Here is a 16,266-nt window from a genome sequence, read left to right on the forward strand (position 1 = left end):
CGAAGTCCTAGCCAGAGCAATCAGATAACAAAAGGAGATCAAAGGGATATAGATTGAAAGGAAGCAGTCAAAATATCACTTTATGCAGAAGTTATGACAGTATACTCAAGTGACCCCAAAAGTTCTACAAGAAAACTACTAAACCTGATAAATACCTGCAGCAAATGGATGGGTATAAAATTAACTCAAATAAATCAGTAGCCTTCCTCTACACAAAAGAGAAACAAGCCAAGAAAGAAATTAGGAAAACGACACCCTTCATTATAATTCCAAATAATATAAAATACTTTGATTTGACTCTAATGAAGCAATTGAAAAATCTGTATGATAATAACTTCAAGCTTCTGAAGAAAGAAATTGAAGAAGATCTCCCATGCTCATGGATTGGCAGGATTAATATAGTAAAAATGGCCATTTTACCAAAAGTTATCTACAAACTCAATGCCATCCCCATCAAAATTCCAATCCAGTTCTTCATAGAGTTTGACAGAACGATTTTCAAATTCATCTGGAAAATCAAAAAACCCAGTATACCTAAAACTATCCTCAACAATAAAAGGACTTCAAGGGGAATCACTATCCCTGAACTCAAGCAGTATTACAGAGCAATAGTGATAAAAACTGTATGGTATTTGTACAGAGACAGACAGATAGACCAGTGGAATAGAATTGAAGACCCAGAAATGAACCCACACACCTATGGTCACTCGACAAAGGAACTAAAACCATCCAGTGGAAAAAGATAGCATTTTCAGCAAATGGTGTTGGTTCAACTGGAGTTCAGCATGTTAGAAGAATGCAGATCTTATCACCATGTACAAAGCTTAAGTCCACATGGATCAAGGACCTCCACATCAAATCAGATACAGTCATTCTAATACAATAAAAGGTAGGGAAGAATCTCAAACACATGGGCACTGGAGACAACTTCCTGAACAAAACACCAATGGCTTATGCTCTAAGATCAAGAATCGACAAATGGGATCTCATAAAACTACAAAACTTCTGTAAGGAAAAGGATACTGTTGTTAGGAGAAAACAGCAACTGACAGATAGGGAAAAGACCTTTACTAATCCTACAACAGAAAGAGGGCTCATATCCAAAATATACAAAGAACTCATGAAGTTAGACTGCAGGGAGACAAATAACCCTATTAAAAAATGGGGTTCAGAGCTAAACAAAGAATTCACAACTGAGAAATGTCGAATGGCTGAGAAGCACCTAAAGAAAGGTTCAACATCTTTAGTCATAAGGGAAATGCAAATCAAAACAACCCTGAGATTCCACCTCACACCAGTCCAAATTGCTAAGATCAAAAACTTAGGTGGCAACATATCCTGGTGAGGATGTGGAGAAAGAGGAACACTCCTCCATTGCTGGTGGGATTGCAAACTGGTGCAACCACTCTGGAAATCAGTCTGGAGATTCCTCAGAAAATTGGACATTGTATTACCTGAGGACTCACCTATACTATCCATGGCATATACCCATATGATACTCCAATTATAACAAGAACACATATGTTCATAGCAGTCTTATTTATAATAGCCAGAAACTGGAAAGAACCCAGATCCTCTTCAACAGAGGAATGGGTACAGAAAATGTGGTACATCTACACAATGAAGTATCCCTCAGCTATTAAAAAAATGCCTTAATGAAATTCATAGGCAAATGAATAGAATTAGACAATGTCCTCCTGAGTGAAATAACCCAATCACAAAATAATAAACACATGGTATGCATTCACTGATAAGTGTATACCACTTGTAAGTGAATAAAAGTGAAGTATCACTGATAAGTGGTATTTCAAGCATGAAAGCTTGTTATACCCAAGATACAATCCACATACCACATGAAGTTCAAGAAGAAGAACTACCAAAGTGCAGGTGCTTCAGTCCTTCATAAAAGGGGGAACCAAGATATTCATAGGAGGAGATATGGAGGCAAAGTTTGGAACAGAGACTGAAGGAATGACTATTCAGAGCCTGCCCCATCTGGAGATGCAGTCCAAATATATACAGCCACCAAACCTAGGCAATATTGATGAAGCCAAGAAGTGCATACTGACAGGAGCCTGATATAGCTGTCTCCTGAGAGGCTCAGCCAGAGTGTGACAAACACAGAAGTGAATGCTCACAGTCACCCTTTGAACTGAGAATAGGACCCCCGTTGGAGGAATTAGACAAAAATTGAAAGAGCTGGAGGGGCTCACAAGTGAATAAAAATAACAATACCAACAAACCAGAGCTCCCAGGGACTAAACTGCTAACCAAATACTAAACATGGATAGACCCATGGCTCCAGCTGCATATGTAGCCTTGTTGGTCACCAATGGGAGGAGAAGCCCTTGGGCCAGCTAAGGCTGGACCCCACAGTGTAGGGGAATGTCAGTGTGAGAAGAGGGGTTGGTTGAGGAAGGTGAACACCCTCAAAGAAGAAGAAGGGGCGGGTATGGGATAGGGGGCTTATTGACACCTTACCAGGAAAGGAATAACATTTGAAATGTAAATAAAATAAAATATAAATAAAAATATGCCTGTTATGCAAAAAATAAAATAAAAATATAAACAATATTAAAAAATATAGTGTTTGTCTCTCTCTCTCCCTCCCTCTCTCTCTTTCTCTCTCTCTCTCTTTTTCTCTCTCTCTCTCCCCCACCTGTGTGCGTGTGCATGCGTGCACGGGCACATGTGTGCGTGCTCACACACACACACACACACACACACAGACACTTATGTATATGTATTATATGAAGAACATAGGACATGGGATTTGGTTGGCAATTTTTGAATCATGTATTTTCTATTCTTATTCAAGTGGCATTCTCTTAGTTAACGCTTTGTGCTTCATTTTTATCCTTTACAATGTGGTTGTGATAGAATAGACGTCTTGGATTCTTATGTAGGTTAAATGAGTTATTTTCAAGGTTTTTAAAATGTTTCTTAATTCATGTTATTTATTGAGTAAATGTTCGCTTTACGTATAACAAAAATGTGCATAAAGTTTGAGAAAAGAAATGTGATCTTTCCTATTTTTAGTGTTATTCCACTTGCATATCTACATGGTGAAAATGAATCTTGATCACATCATGTATACCGTAACTAGACAATAATTTATGACAATTTATATATCAAAATATAATGCCAATTTACATACATTTAAGGAAAAAATATGGAAGAAAGTCTTCATGACTCTGATGTAGACAAATATTTTTAAGCAGAACATAATGTGCACTAGCTATAAAAGAAAAATGTAACATTCCCAGTCAAGAGGCAAGCAGTAAAAGTTTGGTCCGGGAGGATTGATTTGTTAGCTCAGAAATAAGATGGTTGATACAGGAGAATTGTGAGTTTAAGGACAATCTGGGCTAAAACATATGATTTTGTTTAGAAACAAAAACAAGACGATAACACTGACAAGAAAATAAAGATGTGTTTGACATGTCAAACCAAATATAGAAAAGTAAGGACTTATATTCATAGTATAGGAACCAATATGAAGAAAAATCCCAACAAATCAAATATGAGCCAAAAACTTATCAGTTTCTTGAGAAGATAGAAGCATAGGTAATAAACACTTGACTATGTAACCCAAGTCTTTACTCCTTATGAGACACGGATTAAAAGTACAATGAGATTCACCACTCCATAATTGGATAAAATTTAAAAGATTGCTCATGTTAAGTGTTGTTGAGGCTACAGAGTACATGTGCGGCTCATGCTTTCTGCTACAGAGTGTACAACCATAAGTATGTGCCTCACCAACAGCCATTTTAATTAGTTAGAACTCCAGCACAGAGCTCTGTAATCCATCACTCATTTGCCCCAAGGTTCTGCTTTCCATGGCCTACTTTTTGCTAGGGAAAAAATAGAGCAGGACTCCAAGACAAACCCAGAACTCCTCCATAGACAATGATTGCTGGAGGACTACCTGACATCTTCCTCGTGCTCTTTAAACTCTGATATTCAGTCACCCAGACCCTTCGCTGCCATCTTTTCAAGGGGCTTGAACTTACACTACATTTAACAACTCCATCAGCCATCTTCAGTTTCTATCCACCACTATTTTCTGTAGCAAAAGTTTTTGTACATTTAGTTCAGTTGTCATGGCCTCCTTCTAAAACCACAATCTAAAATATCAAGTCATTTCAAAACTGTTCAAAATGAAACATGGTAGCAAAATGTACCCATTACTTCAAACTGCATATCCAAAGGAAATGAATCCGTGTTTTGAAATTCAGAAAAAAAAACCAAAGACATTGGAACTGATTATAGTGAAAATATTTTCGGTAGAAGGTTGAATACTGTCTGATAAATTTACAAGATTAAATACAATGAAACAATTATAGTCATCATTTTAAGCCAGTCATATATATATATATATATATATATATATATATATATATATATATATATATATATATATATCTCCCTAAATGAAGTAAGCCAAACAAAAAAACTGTACACAATGGGATTTCATTCAATGATGAACAAAAGTAACATATGATATTAAATATACTGTGTCAAAATAGCTTTTTAGGGGTTGGGGATTTAGCTCAGTGGTAGAGCGCTTGCCTAGGAAGCGCAAGGCCCTGGGTTCGGTCCCCAGCTCCGAAAAAAAGAACCAAAAAAAAAAAAAAAGCACAAAATAGCTTTTTACCTGGATGTTGGCTATACAGTTACACATGAAAAATTAGGTTAAAAATGTATAAAATTAGCATACTTACAAACTCTATCACTTAAGAAATGAAATAGTAAATACATGACACAATTTTCATGCAAATCAATTTCCTTTTCCTGTTTAAGCCTAAAGTAGTTTTATTTTTTGAATTGGTACTCATCTCTTACATTCATGCTTTTAACATTACTAATTCAAGAATACATAGGGTGGTGGAAATATGACTCCTTAATTAAGAGCATGTACTCTTCTTACAGGAGATTTGTTTTTGCTTTTGTTTTCAGTATTTGCGTAGCAGTTCACATTTGTGTGGTACCTCAAGTTGCAGGGGATCCTATGCCCTCTTATGATTTCAGCATGTACTAGGTACACTCATGTTGCACATGCAAACAAATCCTGATACACACCAAATTAAAGAAAATTTAAGAATGAAAGAATACTTGGAAAAGAGAATCAGAAAAAAGATTCAGTAAGTAAGTATCTGCCACCAAGCCTGAGTATCTTAGCTTGATCCATGGAACCCCGTATAATAGAAGAAGAGAAACTGAGTAATGAAAGTTGTCTTCTAACTTTCATACACTCACTCACACACACACACACACACACACACACACACACACGTGCACACACATGCACATGCATGTGCACACACATAATGAGGAAGGGATAAATTGGTATGTAAGTACATATTTTTTAAAAATGTATGACAAGGGAAGTAATGAGTGGGTAATCTGCAGATGAAGACACTGCCCTGGGAAAAAGGTTGTGTCAGGAGTTTCTTGAGTGCTGTGCTGATCAGGAAAACCCTGATGTGTTCCAGGAGGCAGACCCAGCAGTTATTTTTGGCCTAGCACTCATCTCTAACTGCAGGGAATTGTATTCCATTCAAGTGGGAAGCCACAGCCTGATGTGGAATGACAATTGCTGAAGAAGTAGTAGAAATGCCTGCCTTTCAGGGGCTATAATTGGGTGAATATATTTTTGGGGAAAATATGTTTAACTTCCTTCCTATATCTTGTCTCCTGTCATTTTTTTTTAAGAGCTAGTCAGTTTTGAGCTTGGAATAGTATAGGAATTTGGGGTCCTTTTATTAGTTTGGAGGTCTTTTTCCTTCCTTTAAATTTTTTCTTCTGTTTTTGAATCATTATTGCATGGAATTTTACTTTTAAATAATAGTCATATACAGGATTAACTCAAGCCTTCCTTTATTAAAAATAATAATTGTAAAAAATAGAACCTGAACGAAAGTGTACCATATTTCTTTAAAAAATTAATTCAAAACTATGTTCATGAATTAGAGGAATACGGTGTTAAGTGAATTTTTTTCTATACTTAAGACTGATAAATGTATAGAAATATATGTATCTCTGTGAAAGATCCTTGTCTTTCTTAAATACATTTGCCTTAAAGAGTCCTCTTTTATTTGGACATTACCTGTGAATCTTGCAGTGAAGAGTTCTTATGAATTGTATAATATATCAGTTTTCTTTAAAACATTTTGGACTTAGAACAACTGTGCAAAGATTCTCCATCTTCATCAACTTCTACTATCAACACAAAGTCACCTTGACAATTGCAGGAGAATGCAGCCTACCTCATGAAAACATGAAGCTAAATGTGTCATAAAGTCATAAAGAAAAGCAGAGATGTGGGATTGAAAGAAAGCCTTGAGGCAAAGTTTCTCACAATGAATTCAGGAACAACTTCTTAATCACCTGCATATGCTACTTCCAGATTCTGTATCCTTTCTGAGTCCTTCACCTCATCCATGTGAGGGACATTTATGGGCATCGAGGCAGGAAATTCACATTCTGAACTTGATACTCAACTGATCCTTTAATAGAAGATTTCTAGTTTCTCTGTGTTTTATTTTATTTTGCATTACCCGAGAATAGGTGTGATGATCACATTCATAAATCAAGCCTTTGTTGTGCTTTGCTCCCAGTTTAAGGCAGGGCTGTAATAAAAATGAAAATGAAGAACTAGATGCAAAATCTAGACTACTTTATACCAGGACAAGAACTTTTCTAACACATATCACTTAGTGACACCCACAAGAAAGACCTCAGGAATGTTTTGGGTTTAAAAGTGGATCCTGGCTCACTTATTCTTGTATCAAACAATAAAAAATTATAATTGTAAAAAATAGAACCTGAACAAAAGTGTACCATATTTCTTTAAAAAATTAATTCAAAACTATGTTCATGAATTAGAGGAATACATGTGAATCACTTCTCTGAATTTTTTAGTATTAAAAGACATCAGGAGAAAGACAATTTAAGAACTTCAGCTTTATTTCTGCAGACATGATTCTGCTTCATGTCTTGAAATTCTTAGCAAAGTTAGGACACATTTTTAAATCCAACATGAATGTGAGAAATGCAGACAAAATATCTCATTGTAGAATGATACTTCCCTTGGATTCTGAGGTTGGTACAAGTGAAGCTGTTAAATTTTACCAAGTTAAGATGTGAGAGACTTGTCTATTATTAACAATCCAGCTCACCTTTCACAGGTTGCAAGAGAGACAGCCAGTTTCTTTTCACTTCCTGAGTAAACAGGGTAAAAGCTGAAAAAAGGGAAAGTTTTATAGGATCCAACATTGAACATTATAACATTTTCCACATTCTGTCTCAAGTATTTAATCTGAATTAAATTGCATTTTGTGCACATACTAATTTACTGTTAAAATGGTAGGAGTATACTCACTTTGCTGACTAACAATAGAATGTCCTACAACTTTGATATAAACAAACCTAACCAAATCCCTTATAACGCTGTCATCATGATGAGTCCTTTACAACTTAATGTTTTGTTGCTGTTATTATTTCTAATAGAAATGGAGGCTCTCTATTTGCCTCTTCCTACAGTCCACAATAGTAATATTATTCTTGTTTTGTTGATATACAGAACTGTCAGTCTTTCCCATAAGTTTTTGAAGGTATAATTTTTCTTAGAAAATTTAATAAAATATAGAAGTTACCTCTTCACTTTGTTTGAAAGGGTTATGTGGGATTAGAGAGTGATGAAAAACATCCTTTTAGGATAAATCTATTCAAGAGTGTTGACAAGATTTACATTAGGTCATGGGTATGAAAATGTTATAAATATTGGTTCTAAAATGTGATGTTATATATTTACATGCTTATAGACTGGATCAATATATATAAAATACATTAAAACATATATACATATATGTAATATTTATATATATATATTATAAAGGTACCCCCTTTTGTCTAAATGTAAAATGAATTGTCCAGTATTTTATTTTCTTTGGGAAATTGTTCCTTAGACAGTCTGAAATAATCTCCAGAATCATTCTCACATTTTAACTTGTTCTGCTTGGATCTAGGAAAACCAAGTGATACTTTCAATTAATGTCTAGCAAAAATTGTATTACAGTTGTGTAACAAGGTTCATATCATGTAAATAAGTATTAACAATGTAAGAAAAATGGTTTATGTTTGCTCACAGTTTGAAGGGTTACAGGCCTCCATAGAGGGGAAATTATGAAAGTGGGAGAGTGAAACAGTGGATCATATTGTATCCATAAAGGAAGAGGGGGAGAGGAGAGAGGGGACAGAGAGAAGGCGGGGATTTCTGGAATTTAGTTTTCTGTCTTCCTTTCCTTTATAGTCAGTATAAAGAAACATGGGATGTTATCCCCCAACTTCAAAGTGACTTGAGAGTCTCAGTTAAATTTCTCTGAAAAACTCTCCCAAAGACACATCCAGAAACACTATAATTTTAAACATTTAAATTATACTAAATGATTTTAAATTTATCAAGCTCAAACTCAAAATTTGAGCATACAACAGGAACAGACAAGCAAGTGTTTCTTTGGAGGATGAATAAAACTTGGAGATAGTAAATGGGCAAGCCCAGCATACCTTCCTCATACCTCAGATTTTAAGAGTCTTTGGAATTTATTCTGCCTTTAACTGCTTCAGGATGGACTTCTCTATCTGGGAATCAGATTTTTTTAAACAATTTCTCAATTTAAGCATTCTTTTGGCAACCCTTTTTAAATTTACCCTCTCTACAGAATTAAGGGTTGAAAGAAACATGGGGACAACTTCATAAAATATGCACAGCGGAGCCTAAATAGAATGCTTGTGGCTAAATGATATCTGATGCTGGTTGCAAGGCTGGCAGTTTTAGAGAAAATGCTAGAGAGAAACATGTACTTTCAGAGGCCAGAACAAACTGTTCTATCATTGATTATAAAGGCATGTTCTCAAGAAAAACAAGAAATTTCAACTTGTTTTGTCAGACATAGATTATCTTACATTCTCAAGCGGAGACTGGTACGAGCCTGAGTACTGGATCTATAGTTGACATTTTAAAAGGCTGTGGGTTAATGACTTAACCTCTCCTTTCTTCAGCATCTTTTTGGGTAAGGAGTACTCCAGGGAAACTATTCATCTCTCTTGCACCCTGATAAGCCTTACCACGCATGTGGAGCTTCTACTTCATACTGTTACAAGAATTTGAGCTGATGGAAGGTACGTATATCCTTAGATAAATATGTGGTCACAGATGTGGTTGCTTAAATATTTTGTAAAACTTTTCCCCTCGTATTCATCGTTGCTAGTGTTTGAGTGCATTTTGTCTATGAAACTTCCAAAAAGCCAATGTCAAACTCTTTATAAATGTGGGTGGACTGGCTGGGATGAACCATACAGGAAAAGATGCTAGGATAGTTTGAGGAGGCAAATTCGACTTTATGCCAATAGGTCAGAGGCAACATTTGTAATGCTATATGAATTTTTTCTTCTTCACCAATCATGAGATCCTAAGAATTCAGAATTGCCTGAAGCCCACTGTTGATATTTTTCTCTATTTCTCAGTCCTTTCCTTAATTTCAGTTTTTAAAAAAGAGCTAGGACTTATTTTTTCTTCTTCTATTTACTATTTTGGCAATAAGAAATCTTTGCTTTATTCTGCTTTTATTTTAATAAATTTCATATATATGTATATGAAATACATCTTATTTTAACTGTTGATTAAAAGATAAAGTTCCAGGATTCAAAGACTATTTCAGAATTTGAGGACTCAGTGTCATTTTAGAGCAACAAAAATAAAAAAAAAACTCAAAGCTAACATGATCAAGTCATGTTGAAAGACTGGAAGTTCTTTTACTTTAGGAACTTGGAAGCCACATGAAATTGTGATTGTCAAAATGAGAGCCTGGTTATTATTGAATATTTAGAACCAGTTGTAAGAACTTATATATAAAAACAAAAAAAGATAAACAAACTATCATTCTCAATAGATTCTAAATATCTGTATGTTCTCTAAACCTTTACCACATCTTGTAAATAAATACATCATTATCTAGTGTTGTGGAGATAGTTCAGTAGGTAAAGAACTTGACATGACAATGGGAAGATTTGAGTTCAGTGCTTAAAATTCATGTAAAAGGTTTGATACAACCCAGATCCCTTGGAGAGAGAGCTGGTCTCCCAGTAGTGCTGACACACAGGCTTACAGGTGTGTCAAGGCATTGTAAGAGACACCAAGACCAGCTAACACCAGAGATAAGCAGATGTCAAGATGAAAGGGAAGGAACCTAAGCAATAGAAACCAAGGCCACTTGGAATCATCAGAACGCAGTTCCCCCACCACAGCAAGTCCTGAGTACCTGAACACAATGGAAAAGCAAGACTTTGATTTAAAAATCATAACTCATGAAGACATTAGAGGACTCTGGGGCAGATGTACATAACTCCCTTAAAGAAATACAGAACAACACAGAAAAACAAGTAGAAGCCCTTAAAGAAGAAAGATAAAAATGAGCCAAACAGAGGAAAGAATTGAAGAAAATGATCCAGAATCTAAAAGTGGAAATAGAAACAATAAAGAAACCACAAAGGGAGACAACCCTGGAAATAGAAAGCCTATAAAAGAGTTTAGGAGTTATAGATGCAAGCATTACCAACAGAATACAAGAGATAGAATAGAGAATATCAGGGACAGAAGATACCATTAGAAAACATTGACACTACTGTCAAAGAAAATGCAAAACACAAAAATCTCCTAACCCAAAACATCCAGGAAATCTAGGACACAATGAAAAGATCAAACATAAGGATAATAGACATAAAAGAGAGCAAATATTCCCAACTTAAAGGTCCAGTAAATATCTTCAACAAAATTACAGAAGAAAACTTCCCTAACCTAAAGAAAAAGATGCTCATAAACATACAAGAAGCATACAGAACTCCATATAGATTTAACCAGAAAAGAAATTCCTTCTATCACATAATAGTCAAAACACCAAGTGCATAAAACAAAGAAAGAACATTAAAAGCAGTAAGGGAAAAAGGTCAAGTAACGTATAAAGGCAGACTAGTCAGAATGACTCCAGACTTCTCACCAGAGATATGAAAGCTAGAAGATCCTGGGCAGATGTCATACAGACCCTAAGAGAATGCAAATGCCATCTTAAACTACTATAGCCAGCAAAACTGGCTATAGTATCTACTATAGCATAGATGGATAAACCAAGACATTCCATGTCAAAACCAAATTTACACAATATCTGAGCAAAAATTCAGTCTTACAAAGGATAATAGATGGAAAACTCCAACACAAGAAGGGAAACTACACCCTAGAAAAAGCAAGAAAGTAATCTTGCAACAAACCCAAATGAAGTTAGCCACACAAACATAATTCCACCTCTGACAACAAAAATAACAGGAAAAAACAAGCACAATTCCCCAATACCTCGTAACATCAATGGACTCAAATACTCAATAAAAAGACATAGACTAATAGACTGGATATGTAAAGAGAACCCAGCATTTTGCTGTGTACAGGAAACACCTCTGTGACAAAGACAGGCATTACTTCAGAGTAAAAGGCTGGGAAACAGTTTTCCAAGCAAATAGTCCCAAGAAACAAGCTGGAATAGTCATTCTAATATAGAATAAAATCGACTTTCAACCAAAAGTATCAAAAAAGATAAGGAAGAACACCATGTGTATATATATATATATATATATATATATATATATACATATATATACATACACACACTGTACTTCAAACAGTAATCGTGGGAGATTTCAACAGCCCATTCTCAGCAACAGACAGATCATGGAAACAGAAACAAAACAAAGACACAAAGAAACTAAAAGAACTTAGGAACCAAATGGATTTAACATGTATCTGTAGAACATTTCATCTATAAAACAAAAGAATTTTCTTCTTCTCAGCTCCTCATGGTACCGTCTCCAAAATCGGCCATATAGTTGGTCACAAAACAGGCCTCAAGAGATATAAGAAGATGGAAATAGTCCCACATATCCTATCACTGGTCCTCAATAACAATAAAAATGACAGAAAGTCCACATACACGTGTACTCAAAGATAACTTGATCAAGGAAGAAATAAAGAAATTAAAAACTTTCTAGAGCTATTCAGCTATTAAAAACAATGACTTCATGAAATTCATAGGCATATGGATGGAATTAGAAAATATCCTGAATGTGGTAACCTAATCACAAAAACATACATGATCTGCACCCACTGATAAGTGGATGTTAGCCTAAAAGCTCAGATTACCCAAGATACCATCCACAGACCACATGAAGCTCAAGGACAGCCAAAGTGCAGATGCTTCAGTCCTTCCTAGAAGGGGGAACAAAAATATTCACAGGAGGAAACATGGAGAAAATTTTGGGGCTGACTGAAGGAAAGACCATCCAGATTTTGCCCCACCTTGGTATCCAGCCCATATACAAAGCCACTAAATCCAGATGATATTGCTGATGCCAAGAAGTGCAAGCTGACAGGAGTTTGATTTTGCTGTCTCCTGAGAGGCTCTGTTAGAGCATGACAAATACAGAGGAGGATGCTCCCAGATAACCACTGAACTGAGAAGAGGGTCCCCAATGGAGGACTTAGAGAAAGGGTTGAAGGAGCTGAAGGAGTTTGCAACCCCATAAGAACAACAATACCAACCAACCAGAGCTCCCAGAGACTAAACCACCATCCAAAGAGTACACATGGACAGACCAGCTTGCAATCCAACCAAAAATGAAGGAGTGTCCCTCTTTCTCCTTATCTGTTGAGACCTCTCTTGTGACTGATTATATGTTCAGTTTTGGAGAAGATACCATGAGGTGCTGAGAAGAAGGTATATTCTTTGTTTTAGGATGAAATGTTCTAATAATATCTGTTAAATCCATTTGGTTCATAGAAGTTGTTAGTTTTTCTGTGTCTCTGTTTAGTTTTTGTCCATTGATGAGAGTGGGGTGTTGAAATCTCCCACTATTATTGTGTGAGGGGCAATGTGTGCTTTGAGCTTCAGTAAGATTTCTTTTATGAATGTAGTTGTCCTTGCATTTGGAGTATAGATATTCAAGATTGAGAATTCATCTTGGTAGTTTTTTTCCATTGATGAATATGAAGTGTCCTCCTTATCTTTTGTTAACTGTTGGTTGACAGTCAATTTCATTCAATCTTAGAATATCTAGTCCAGCTTGTTTCTTTGGACCATTTTTGTGGAAAATTGTCTTCCAACCTTTTATTCTGAGTACCTTTCTTTGTCACAAAGGTATATACAGCAAAATTCTGGGTCCTCTTTACATATCCACTCTTTTAGCCTATATCTTTTTATTGGAGAATTGAGTCCATTGTGTTAATATTATTAAATATTGATTGTTGTTTCCTATTATTTTTGTTGTTAGATGTGGAATTATGTTTGTGTGGTTATCTTCTTTTGGGTTTGTTGTAAGAAGATTATTTTCTTGCTTTTTCTAGGGTGTAGTTTCCCTTCTTGTGTTGGAGTTTTCCATCTATTATCCTTTGTAAGGCTGGATTTGCAGAAAAATATTGTGTAAATTTGGTTTTGTCATGAAATATCTTGGTTTATAATCAATATGCTAATTGACAGCTTTGCTGGGTATAGTAGCTTGGGCTGGCATTTGTGTTCTCTTAGGGGCTGTATGACATCTGCCCAGGATCTTCTGGCTTTCATGGTCTTTGGTGAGAAGTCTGGTGCAATTCGGATAGGTCTGCTTTTATACGTTAGTTGACCTTTTTCTCTTACTGCTTTTAATATTCTTTCTTTGTTTTGTGCACTTGGTGTTTTGACTATTTTTTGACAAGAGAAGTTTCTTTTCTGATCCAATCTATTGGGAGTTCTGTATGCTTCTTGTATGTTCATGGGTTTCTTTTTTTTTTTTAAATTAGGGAAATTTTCTTGTATAATTTTGTTGAATATATTTATTGACCCTTTAAGTTTGGAATCTTAGTTCTCTTTTATACCTATTATCCTTAAGTTTGAACTTCTCATTTTTCCTGGAATTCCTGGGTACTTTGGGTTAGGAGCTTTTTGAATTTCACATTATTTTTGATGGTTGTATCAGTGTTTTCTATGGTATCTTCTGCACCTGAGTTTCTCTGTTCTATTTCTCTTGTATTCTGTTGTTAATGCTTGTGTCTATGACTCCTGATCTCTTTCTTAGGTTTTCTACCTCCAGGGTTTTCTCCCTTTGTGATTTTTTATTGTTTCTCTTTCCCTTTTTAGATCCCGGATTGTTTTGTTCAATTCCTTCAACTGTTTGGTTGTGTTTTCCTGTAATCCTTTAAGGGATTTTTGTGTTTCCTCTTTAAGGGCTTCTACTTGTTTCCCTGTATTTCTTTAAGGGAGTTACTTACATCCTCTGAAAAGTTTTTATCATCATCCTGAGATGTGATTTTAAATCCAAATCTTGCTTTTCTGGTGTGTTGGGATATCCAATATTCGCTTAGGTGGAAGAACTGTGCTCTGATGATGCCAAGCAGTCTTGGTTTCTGTTGTATATGTTCCTGTTCTTGCCTATTGACATCTGGTTGTCTCTGGTGTTATCTGGTCTTGTCTCTGCCAGTGACTTGACCCTCCTGTAAGCCTATGTGTCAACACTCCTGGAGACCAGCTTTCTTTTAGAGATATCTAGGTACAGAGAGAACTGTGTTATAAGGTCAGCTCTGGGTGCAGGCAGAAACTGGTAGGATCCTGTCCCAGACTGCTCCTGGCTTCCTGTGTCCTGAAAACTCTAGGCTGGTCTCTCTGAGCAGAAGTGCTTGTCTTACCTCTGCTCTCAGGTGTGTCAGAGTTCCTGGGGACAGGATTTTACCTCCAGGCCCAGGCAGATACTTGAAGGATCCTGTCCCTGACTGCCATTAGGTTTCTATGTCCAGAGGGCACTAGGCAATTTCCTCTTGGGCCAGGAATGTGAGCAGAAGTGATGGTGTCCCCTGAACTCTCAGTATTGTCTTCACTTCTGAGTCCAGCTCTCTCCCCCATAAGATTTGGATATAGAGAGCTGTGGGTCAGTGTCAGCTCCAGACACAGACAGAAACTAGAAGAATCCTGTCCTAGACTGCTCCTGGGCTTCTCTGTCCAGAGGGCTCTAGGTGGGTTCCTCTTGGGACAGGAATGCGAGCAGAAGTGCTGGTCGCCCCTGAGCTCCCAGGATTGTCCTCACTTGTGAGAGTCTATCCCTTTCCCCCAACGGATTTGGGTACAGATAGTTCTGGGACTGGGCCAGCTCCAGGTGCAGGCAGAAATCTTCCATTGTTTTACTAAACAAATACTTGGTTTCCAGCAGCACACAGATGTATGTGTACTTATACAGGGTCGTCAACTGTCCCAAGGTTTGTGCTGCTTTGCACTCCCACCAGCACAATGTGAGAATTCAAGTTAACTCCTTTCCCTTCACCACTTGTTATTAGAGCTATTATGATGGCACCGAGCTAGTACCTTTATACATGTCATGATATTGATGCCAAATAATGTTAAGCTCATTTCCATTTGGTTTGATAGTCCATAATGTGCCTTTTGGGAAGTCCTCTTTTAAGTTGTTTTTCTCCATCATCTTAATGAGCCTTTTGCATTGAATATTGAAATGGGTTTTCTGTATATATAAATATATGTTATAATATGTAGCACAAGTGTAACATATGAGTACACATAAACTTTATAAATACGTTAGTGTGCTGAAAACATATAAATATTTATGTATATACATATTATACACATGTATTCTGGTATATTATATAACTCCTATGGAGAGTACTCTGTTACAATAGTTTTTTAAAATCCATTATTTGTAGTTTTTGCCATGTTGTCTTAAAAATAAAATATTATTTTAATTTTAATGAAAATTGACTTACCAAATGTTTTATGGTTCGTATTTGGTTTCCTGAAGCACCCTTTTTAGATCCAAATTGCATAAATCATTTTCTTTGTTAGAATCTGAACTTTAGCATTTATATTTAAGGACATAATACTTTTCAACTTTAATCAATTAATTTTTTTAAAAAAATTTATTAAGTTATTTTTAACAAGTTTATTTTTGGTAGTACAAAAATCAGTAATTGTACATATTTAATTGTAATGTGATAAATTACATTAGGTCAGACATATCTACTTCCTCTTACTGAATGCTTCTGAATGAAAGTGGCTTTCCATGAGAACAATGCATTGTCCTTTCCAAAAAGCAGACAAAATAGTTGTAAATATTTTCCAAAGAGAATTTTTGCATGTATTGATAGTTTTAGGAGTAGAATATTTTCTATACTTCAAAAAGCTT

The 16,266-nt window shown here is 35.8% G+C and overlaps 1 long non-coding RNA gene across 1 annotated transcript in view; it reads left to right on the top strand.

The window, feature by feature from the left end:
* LOC120103454 (uncharacterized) overlaps positions 1-16,266 on the top strand; it is a 41,794-nt gene that overhangs the window by 4,554 nt on the left and 20,974 nt on the right. Inside the window, exons 2-3 of the long non-coding RNA XR_005505621.2 lie at positions 6,187-6,417; positions 9,067-9,186. This is a non-coding gene — a long non-coding RNA (uncharacterized LOC120103454). The remainder of the gene's footprint in view (positions 1-6,186; positions 6,418-9,066; positions 9,187-16,266) is intronic.

Source organism: Rattus norvegicus, chromosome 6 (genome assembly GCF_036323735.1).
Source record: "Rattus norvegicus strain BN/NHsdMcwi chromosome 6, GRCr8, whole genome shotgun sequence".
NCBI classification, from domain to species: Eukaryota; Metazoa; Chordata; class Mammalia; order Rodentia; family Muridae; genus Rattus; species Rattus norvegicus.